The sequence below is a fragment of the Bos indicus x Bos taurus genome, chromosome 19 (assembly GCF_003369695.1).
Source record: "Bos indicus x Bos taurus breed Angus x Brahman F1 hybrid chromosome 19, Bos_hybrid_MaternalHap_v2.0, whole genome shotgun sequence".
Taxonomy (NCBI): domain Eukaryota; kingdom Metazoa; phylum Chordata; class Mammalia; order Artiodactyla; family Bovidae; genus Bos; species Bos indicus x Bos taurus.
The window spans coordinates 495239-505357 of record NC_040094.1 but is presented as its reverse complement, the minus strand read 5'-3'; the positions used below and the strand labels follow the sequence as shown (position 1 = coordinate 505357).

The 10119-nt window shown below is 35.3% G+C and overlaps 1 pseudogene; it reads left to right on the top strand.

Annotated features, from left to right (window-relative positions):
* The first annotated feature begins 8940 nt into the window (after positions 1 to 8940).
* On the top strand, positions 8941 to 9849 carry LOC113878585 (annotated as a pseudogene).
* Positions 9850 to 10119: the final 270 nt, after the last annotated feature.

Below are 10119 nucleotides of genomic sequence, written 5' to 3'. Positions count from 1 at the left end.
TGGAAGCAACCTAGATGTCCATCAGCAGATGAATGGATAAGAAAGCTGTGGTACATATACACAATGGAATATTACTCAGCCATTAAAAAGAATACATTTGAATCAGTTCTAATGAGGTGGATGAAACTGGAGCCAATTATACAGAGTGAAGTAAGCTAGAAAGAAAAACACCAATACAGTATACTAATGCATATATATGGAATTTATAAAGATGGTAATGATAACCCTGTATGCAAGACAGCAAAAAAGACACAGATGTATAGAACAGTCTTTTGGACTGTGGGAGAGGGAAAGGGTGGGATGATTTGGGAGAATGGCATTGAAACATGTATAATATCATACAAGAAACGAATCACCAGTCCAGGTTCGATGCAGGATACAGGATGCCTGAGGCTGGTGCACTGGGATGGCCCAGAGCGATGGTATGGGGAGGGAGATGGGAGGCGGGGTTCAGGATTGGGAACACATTTACACCCGTGGCGGATTCATGTTGATTTATGGCAAAACCAATACAATATTGTAGAGTAATTAGCCTCTAAATAAAATAAATAAATTTAAATTTAAAAAAAAAAATGAAGAAACGCCCTCCCCTCGAGAGGACTGGAAGCAACTTTTATGTTCCTATTGTGTCTTTTATATTGCTATTTTCATTATTACAGTATTGTATTTAATTATTTATCAGTCAGTCTTCCCCTTGACTGAAAACTTTTTGAAGGAAGAATTGCCTTTCATTTTTGTAGCCTTGGGTTCCTAGTACTGTTAGACATTATTCATAAGTGAAAGAACAAATAAATAAAATTTCACTAAGATTTAAAAAAAAAAAAAAAAGAGGAAAATAAGTCTGGAAGGTGAAGAGACAAAGAGCAATGGAAAGGGCACTGGTAAATTACATCATTTTACTTTCATTTTCAAATATTAACCATTCTGTCACTTCCTCCAAGATAATCTCCTACTCTTCTCCCCATTCTCAGCCCTGGTTGAGTGAAAAACAAAAAACAAAAAAACTGCCCACTCTTTCTTTTTGCCCTTTGGGTTTGCAAACAGCCATGTATTTAAATCATTATTTAATATCACCTGATTTGTGAGCATTCTTTGTCAAAGTACTGAGCATTCCATAACTTTTCATCAAAGCTCTCTGCATCTGAGAAACAATAGGGAATATTTGGTAAAATATGATAAACTAAAAATGCCAAGTGACGTTTTTCACTGATAATCATATCTCTGTAACACAAAAAAACAAAGAGTATGGCATTTACCCAATGTGTGTGTATGTCTATGTGTAATACAACACACAAAATATGCAATATTTATACAATATAATGCAACATATGCCACTGGTGCCACTTGTACTTAGTTTCTCGGTTGTGTTTGACTTTGTGTGATCTCATAGACTGTGGCCCCCCATGCTTATCTGTCCATGGGAGTCTCCCTCCAAACAAGAATAGTGGCTTGGGTTGCCATGCCCTCCTCCAGTGTTTCTTCCTACAGATTTTTTCATTTCTTGTTACTGAGGAACACATTTTCTCTTTAAAGCATCTTTCAATTAAGAACTACATTTTTAAGTAAAACAGAAATCCTATTGGGAGATATTTTACATTATCCAACTGATAATAATATTGTAGTTTCCCAAACTCCAGTTTACATTGCTGGGTGGGTGTAGGTTTAAGGGAAGTTTGTCTATAGGGTCTTGAGAAGCAGAAGTGTTAAAAAGCTAAAAGTGGGCTTCATTTGAATAAAATTTAACCCAAAGAGTTTTTGAAGTAAAAAAAAAAAAAAAAAAAACTTTAGAAGAATTAATTTAGAAAGTGATGACCAATGACAATGCTACCAGCTCCTAGTCTGTATCAGATACTTAAATAATGATTGAGAAATTCCTTTGTAACACCAATGCATCCTTGTGTCAGGTTCTTGACTTTGACTGGTAGAATATTATTAGCAATTAGCTGTGAGGTTAATTGGCAGGATCTCCTGGAGTAGGAAATGGAAACCCACTGCACTGTTCTTGCCTAGAGAATCCCATGGACAGAGGAGTCCAGCAGGCTATGGCCATAGGGTTGCAGAGTTGGATACAGCTGAAGCAACTTAGCCCACACAGACATGAGGTTGTGTTAATCATGCCAAGAATGATGGTGATGTATAAAAAAGCATCAAAAATTGAACCTAGAATCATTTCCCCAAAGTTAAAAATGTGCTAGCTACATGAATTTTATTAATAGCTTGATCTGTTGCCTGGTTTTGAAAAAAAATAATAAATTAGAATCAAACAAGAAACAAACAAACAAAAATAAACAAATAGAAAAGCAAACTAAATAAATAAGAAAATGTGCACCCCTGTGAAATCCTGAATTAGGATTCAAATGAAGTAGGAAATTAGGTATGAATAGCATTTTTAATTTTATCTCATTTAAAAGATATTGTCACCTTCTTTTCATTTTCTTAATAAGTAAGGATGCTGAGAAAATTTTTGCACATCAACTTGCTGCTTATACATTTTCTTGCTGAGAGTGTCTGTTCAATTCCCTTGCCAGTTGGTACAAAGCTTTTTACTTTATTATAATGAATGAGAACTCTTTATGTATTTTGGAAACAAGTACTGTCATACATATAAATATATGGCTTTCAAATCTTTTCTTCATTTTCTTGTTATATATGGGCTTTCTTGGTGGCTCAGATGGTAAAGAATCTGCTTGAAATTCAGGAGACCCAGATGGTACAGTAAAAATAACCACTCCTAATACAGTTTTTTTCTGATTATATTTATACACACCATTCTAGTTATTTCTTGATACATAAATAGCATTTCATAACTTAAAACAATAATCACTGGCTCATTATTTCCTTCCTTCTTGTGTTGACTGAGGTCACATGAAGTTCTTAGTGGAAAGAAGTTCTATAAGGTCAGTCACATCTGGCACAGGATGAGAATGTCTAAAGGAGGGACTTGATTCTCCCCTTCCCCCTCCAGGTATCTCAGAACCTGTCACAAGTTATATGCAGAACGTTAGTTCGACTTCCTACATAGCATCTCATGACTTTCATATGCTGTCTTCTTACAGGCTAGACTCAGAATTGACTTATAATATTTCTGTTAACTTCTGTTGGTCAAACACAAAAAAGTGTGGTAAAAATTAAAAGGGAGGATAAACAGGCAAAGTATCTTTGAAGAAAATGTGTAAATAGTGTACAGTACTTTTAAATTTTCCCCAACTAGTATTTGCCTATTGTAGAACTTTGTAAGTTCTAATTCCAGATTTATTTATCAATAGCTTTTGTTATTGCAATTAAATATGTGAGAATATGTACAGTCTCTTCCCTTTTGAATTTTAATCATTTAAAAAAATGTTATACAATTTAAAAAGTTAACTTCAATTTATAATTATTACAAAATAATGGCTATATTCTCCATGATGTAAAATACATCCTCAAGTTTATTTTGGATCCAATAGTTTCACCTCCCACTCCCCTCACCCAATCTTGTCCCTTACTACCTCCCCACTGGTAACCACCAGTGTGTCTTCTTTATCTGTGAGTTTGCTTCTTTTATGTTATTCACTGATTTGTGATACTTTTTATATCCCAAATATAAGCAGTATCACACAGTATGTATTTTTCTCTGTCTGTTTTATTTCACTTAGCAGAATACCATCCAAGTCTACCCATGTCATAGAAATGGCAAAAATTCCTTTTATATGGCTAAGTACTATTCTATTGTACATATATACCACATCCTCTTTATCTACTCATTTGTTTACAGACACAACACTTAGGTTGATTTCATGTCTTGGCAATTGTGAATAATGATGCTATGAACACTGGTGTATGTGTGTGTGTGTTTAGTATTTTTGCTATTGTTTGTTTTCTTGTTTTTGGATACATATCAAAAGTGGAATTTCTGGGTCATATAATAGTTCTATTTTTATCTCTTGGAGAAACCTCTTTACTGTTTCCACAGTAACATGTGTGCAGTCTCTTTATTTTTCTTGAAATGTACTTAAAAAAAAAAAAAAAACTGAATGAAACAGTGTTTGAACAGCACATATATAGAAGGGAAAGTGTCAGGCATTTCAATCATTTGATTTGCTTTAAAAGGAGGATTAGTTCTAGGATCTTGGGAAGTAGCACAATCACACCAAATACCAAGATAATATAGATGAAAGCTTAAAGAGTGTGGAGAATTGCATTGTTGTCTATCAGGGATGATTTGGGGAGAACATAAAACTGAAGCTTCAGATATTTCTCAATTTTTCCTGTAAATAATGTTGATAGTAGCAAACACATTAGTTTAAGAAATAAAATTAAAGTTCTGATTTAGAAAAATTGACATCCATGTAAAAATATTAAGCAAGTCATTTTTTTACACATATGAGCTATATCAGCAGAAAAATCCTTAAAGCATATATATTCCTTTCCTTTGTACATCATTATCCACTTCAATAGCCAGAAATACTAAACAATAAATATTTAGAAAGCACTACATTTTTGAATCCTTGTACCAGAAAGTTTAGAAGGAAAAAATATATATTTTTTCATGAGTTTTTAATTGCAATGGAAACATTTTATATGAACATAATTCAGAAATGAGTGAATTATTTTGGAGGTGTAAGAGAGTCACAGAGTCAGTGAAATGTCCCTGAATGACATGCAGTTGGAGGATGGGAATAAATTTATGTTTGATGATGAAGTCTGCCTTGAAAAATATCACTGACCAGACTGTTAATAGCATCATTAGTCATAATAGATTGAGTTTTTACTGTTGTTTTGTTGCTGTCATGTTCAACTCTTTGCAACCCCATGGACTTTAACCTTCCAGGCTCCTCTGTTCATGGAATTTCCCAAACAAAAATACTGGAATGTGTTGCCATTTCCTTCTCCAGGACATCTTCCTGACCCAGGGATTGAACCCATATCTCCTGCATGGCAGGCTGATTTTTCACTACTGGACTACCAGGAAAGCCCAAATAGAAAACAACACAATGATCATTCATCTAAAGAATGGATCAATAAAACGTGTTCAGTTCAGTCAGTCGGTTCAGTCACTCAGTCGTGTCTGACTCTTTGCGACCCCATGAACTGCAGCACCTGTCCATCACCAACTCCTGGAGCTTACTTAAAATCATGACCATTGAGTCAGTGATGCCATCCAACCATCTCATCCTCTGTCATCTCCTTCTCCATCCATCTTCAATCTTTCCCAGCATCAGGGTCTTTTCAAAAGAGTCAGCTGTTCACATCAGGTGGCCAAAGTATTGGAGTTTCAGCTTCGGCATCAGTCCTTCCAATGAATATTCAGAGTTGATTTCCTTTAGGATGGACTGGTTGTATCTTCTTGCAGTCCAAGAGACTCTCAAGAGTCTTCTCCAACACCACAGTTCAAAAGCATCAATCCTTCAGTGCTCAGCCTTCTTTATAGTCCAATTCTCACATCCATACATGACTACTGGAAAACCATAGCTTTGACTAGATGGACTTTTGTTGGCAAAATAATGTTTCTGCATTTTATTTTTATTTTTTTGTCTTTTTATTTATTTATTTATTTATTTTTGATTTTGTTTGAAAATATTTATTATATAACAAAACATAGATATTCTGGAAAACAATCAGATGAATGCACTTGAAAAGTTGTTTTTTTTTTTTTTTTTAAAGTCTCTCACTGTTTCCATTGTTTCCCCATCTATTTGCCACAAAGTGGTGGGACTGCATGCCATGATCTTAGTTTTTTTAATGTTGTTTTTTTTTTTGCTTGGGGCTGGTGCACTGGGACGACCCAGAGGAATGGTGTGGGGAGGGAGGAGGGAGGAGGGTCCAGGATGGGGAACACATGTATTTATTTATTTTTACTTTACAATATTGTATTGGTTTTGCCATACATCAACATGCATCTTCCATGGGTGTACACGTGTTCCCCATCCTGAACCCCCCTCCCACTTCCCTCCCCATACCATCCCTCTGGGTCATCCCAATGCACCAGCCCCAAGCTTCCTGTATCCTGCGTTGAACCTGGACTGGTGATTCGTTTCTTATATGATATTATACATGTTTTAATGCCATTCTCCCAAATCATCCCTGCTCCCTCTCCCAGAGTCCAAAAGACTGTTCTATACATCTATGTCTCTTTTGCTGTCTAGCATACAGGGTTGTCATTACAACCTTACAATTTAGAAAGGTTGTCTTTCTAAATTCCATATATATGCATTCGTATATATGCTTTTTAATATGCTGTCTAGATTGGTCAGAGGAGCCTGGAAGGCTGTAGTCCATGGGGTCACTGAGGGTCAGACACAACTGAGCGACTTCACTTTCACTTTTCACTTTCATGCATTGGAGAAAGAAATGGCAACCCACTCCAGTGTTCTTGCCTGGAGAATCCCAGGCACGGGGGAATCCTGGTTGTCTGCCGTCTATGGGGTCACACAGAGCTGGACATGACTGAAGTGACTTAGCAGCAGCTAGATTGGTCATAACTTTTCTTTCAAGGAGCAAGCGTCTTTTAATTTCATGGCTGCAGTCACCATCTGCAGTGACTTTTGAACCCCCCCCCCACACACACACAAAAATAAAGTCTGTCACTGTTTCCCCATCTATTTGCCAGGAAGTGATGGGACCAGATATCATGATCTTAGTTTTCTGAATGTTGAGTTTTAAGCCAACTTTTTCACTCTCCTCTTTAACTTTCATCAAGAGACTCTTTAGTTCTTTTTCACTTTCTGCCATAAGGGTGGTGTCATCTGCCTTATATCTGTACAATTAAATATTACTGTGCCATGTGATGAAAAAAAATTCTTATACATGGAACAATATAGATGTAACTTGGAAACATTTTCCTTAAGGAAAGAAGACTGATAGAGAAAACAAATAAACAAAAAAAAAAAACCCCAAAGAACATATACTGCAAGATTCTGTTTTTATGAGGTGTCCAGAATAGGAAGCCACATAAAATTAATGGCTGCTATGAGTATGAGGAAGGGGCAAGGGAAGTGATGAGTAATAGATATATGTGTGTTTCTTACTGGAGCTATCAAAATGTTCTGGATTTAGATAGTGGTGATGGATGAACCACCTTGAAAATATTCTAAATTCCAAGTAACTGTATATATTAAAAGGGTGAATTTTATAATATGCATATATTCTTATAGAAAAGGAAACAGGATCAATGAATAATAATGCTCCTAAATGAAGTGGTGAAGGAGAATATTTCAAAAGCACAATGAATATTCAAAAGGAGATCGAAAAAATAAGGAGGGGGGGGTGGATCTACTTGAGTTTCATTAGGTTTCCTTTTTGACTGGACAAGGAGGAGACCATTTCAGGGAACTGTGAGGCACAGCATCTAAACAATTTGCTGTTTTCTTTCTACCATAGATCAATTTGGTGATGATAGTGAAGCTTCAAAGCTTAGCAGTTGCTAAGTGGTTTCTGAATTCTCAGGGGAATATACAAAAGCAGAAACATAATAAAGTGTTTGCATAACATCAAAGCCTAGGGGCAGTAGTGCAAGGATTTAAGTCCCAGGCTACCTAAAAAAATAAAAGACCACCTGCTTGTTATTGTCCAGTTACCCAAGACCTGCTCATTTTAGGTATATTTTCAAATTCTAACGTAAGAAATATAAGAGAAAACACTTAACTATCTGAGAAATTTAAAACAGATATTTGTAAAAAAACATTTCTACCTACTTACTCAATTAAACAACCTCTGCATTTAATTGCTAAAAATAGCATTTATTCCTCTGATTGTGTACTATCTTCCTGAACTTGTTAATAACCACAGCATAACTTAAATATTTTATTATTTGTTTTATTATTTTTGTTAAGTCATAGAAGCTCTGTTACTCCTTTTATCATTGGACCTGTGTATACAAGAATTGATGTGTTTGTCATTTTGTTTAAAAAATAATGCAAGTACCACCACGGTAAAAATAATTTTCAAATTCATCCCTTATGACAATATGTCATATCTATTTAGATCTGAAGAAAAAGTGCATTATTTGCATTTTATTTTCATATACATCAATACATACAGATATCAAAGTCATGACATATGTAGAAAGACACATACATAGTGGAGGGTATGTGTGTATCTTGGAAGAATTTCATATCCTTCTTCTCATTTCAGTCTTATGATTTTAAAGATCATTTAAAATCCAAAGAGATGAAACTGTAGGTGATGTTTCATTGTTTTCAGTTCCTTTTAGCTCTTTCCTTCTACTGATGAAGAGAGTCATTATTTGACAACAGTCACTGTGAAGAGAAAATAAATATTGCCACAGAGTAATAATGCATTTCTAGAATAAAGGTTGCTAACACTCATATCATGTCTTACTAACTACTAAAATTGATAATATGAGTGTTAAATTGATAGTATATTAAATTGATAACTTGATAATATTGAGTGTTAAAATTGATAATGTCTATGATCATTATTATTAGTGCTCATTATTTCAGAAATACACTTGATAGAAATACACTTAAACCAAGCATGATTTTAAAGAAAAGCACTAATACCATAATTGCTTTTTATATACATTTGAATATTTTTAAGCACAGAAAATGCTAGTCCTCTCTCAATGGCTTAATATCTCTAACATTGTAGTTTCTCTCACATTATTTTGAAGAGGAGAAGAGAGGTAAATTCGTCAAATCTATTCCCTGAGATAAAGAAAGTAAGACTCAAAGATGAGCTTGTAGAAAGTAACATGACTCATGAATGACATTTAGATTTGATTCAGTTTCTCAAATTTTATTCCAAATAAATTTTGTTATTGGGTTGAAGACAGCTCTGCTTCTTTAAAGAGTGAGTGCATGACTAACTAATTTTCTGAGTATAAAAAGACAGTTGCAGAAAGAAACTGTGTTCTGACATGATCTTTTTGCAGATGTGTGGAAGTACTACGCATCCATGTGTTCTTGATCATTTCCTCAAAAATTTTCATAAGAACAAACAAGAATGGAAGGAGAGAATTGTTCCTCTTTTACTGAATTCATTTTCTTGGGAATTACTGAGAACATTGAGAACAAAGTGACCCTATTTACCATTGTTCTTGTTTATCTCATCATTCTTCTGGCAAATATTGGAATGATAACCCTGATCAGTATGGATCCCCAGCTGCACACACCCTTGTACTTTTGCCTCAGCCACCTCTCCTTCTGTGACCTCTGCTATTCCACAGTCATCAGCCCTATGATGCTGGTGGACCTATTTGCCACAAACAAATTAATTTCTTTCTATGGCTGTGCTCTGCAATTCTTGGTCTTCTGTATCCTTGAAGATTCTGAGTGTCTCCTGCTGGCAGTGATGGCCTATGAGCAGTACAAGACCATCAGCAGGCCCTTGCTCTATGCAGTCAGCATGTCCAGTGGGGTGTGCTCCCTGCTCATGGCTGGAGTTTACCTAGTGGGGATGGCAGATGCTCTGATACACACGACATTAGCATTCCACTTATGTTTTGTGGGTCAAATGAGATTAACTATTTCTTCTGTGATTTACTTCCACGTTTCCTCCTTTTCTGATCTGATATACAGGTCAATGAGTTGGCATTATTCATTGTTTTTGGCTTCATTGAACTGAGTACCATTTCAGGAGTCCTTGTCTCTTACTGTTTTATCATCCTTTCAGTCTTGAAGATCCACTCTGATGAGGGGAGGTTCAAAGCGTTCTCTACCTGCACCTCCCACCTAACTGCAGTGGCGATTTTCCAGGGCACTATGCTCTTTATGTATTTCAGGCCAAGTTCAACCTATTCTCTAGATCAAGACAAAATTACTTCATTGTTTTACACTCATAATTTCAATGTTAAACCCTCTGATTTACAGCCTAAAGAACAAGGATGTGAAACAAGCCTTAGAAAAATAAAATTTAAAAGATTATGCTAAATGTTCATATTTCACACACAGAAAAACACACACATTGTGGTTTTTGTATTTGTAAATGTATGTTGCATCATACAAGAGAAAAGAAGTTGTCTCACTAAAACATAAATTAATAATAAACATTGATTACAAAGCCCAAATTTTAGAGATGCTACAACTTCCAAATACAGCCCACTCATATGTATCAAGAATTTATATACGGCATGTTCTCTTTGTTGAAAACTTTCCTGAGTGTTCTAATTTCATCACATTG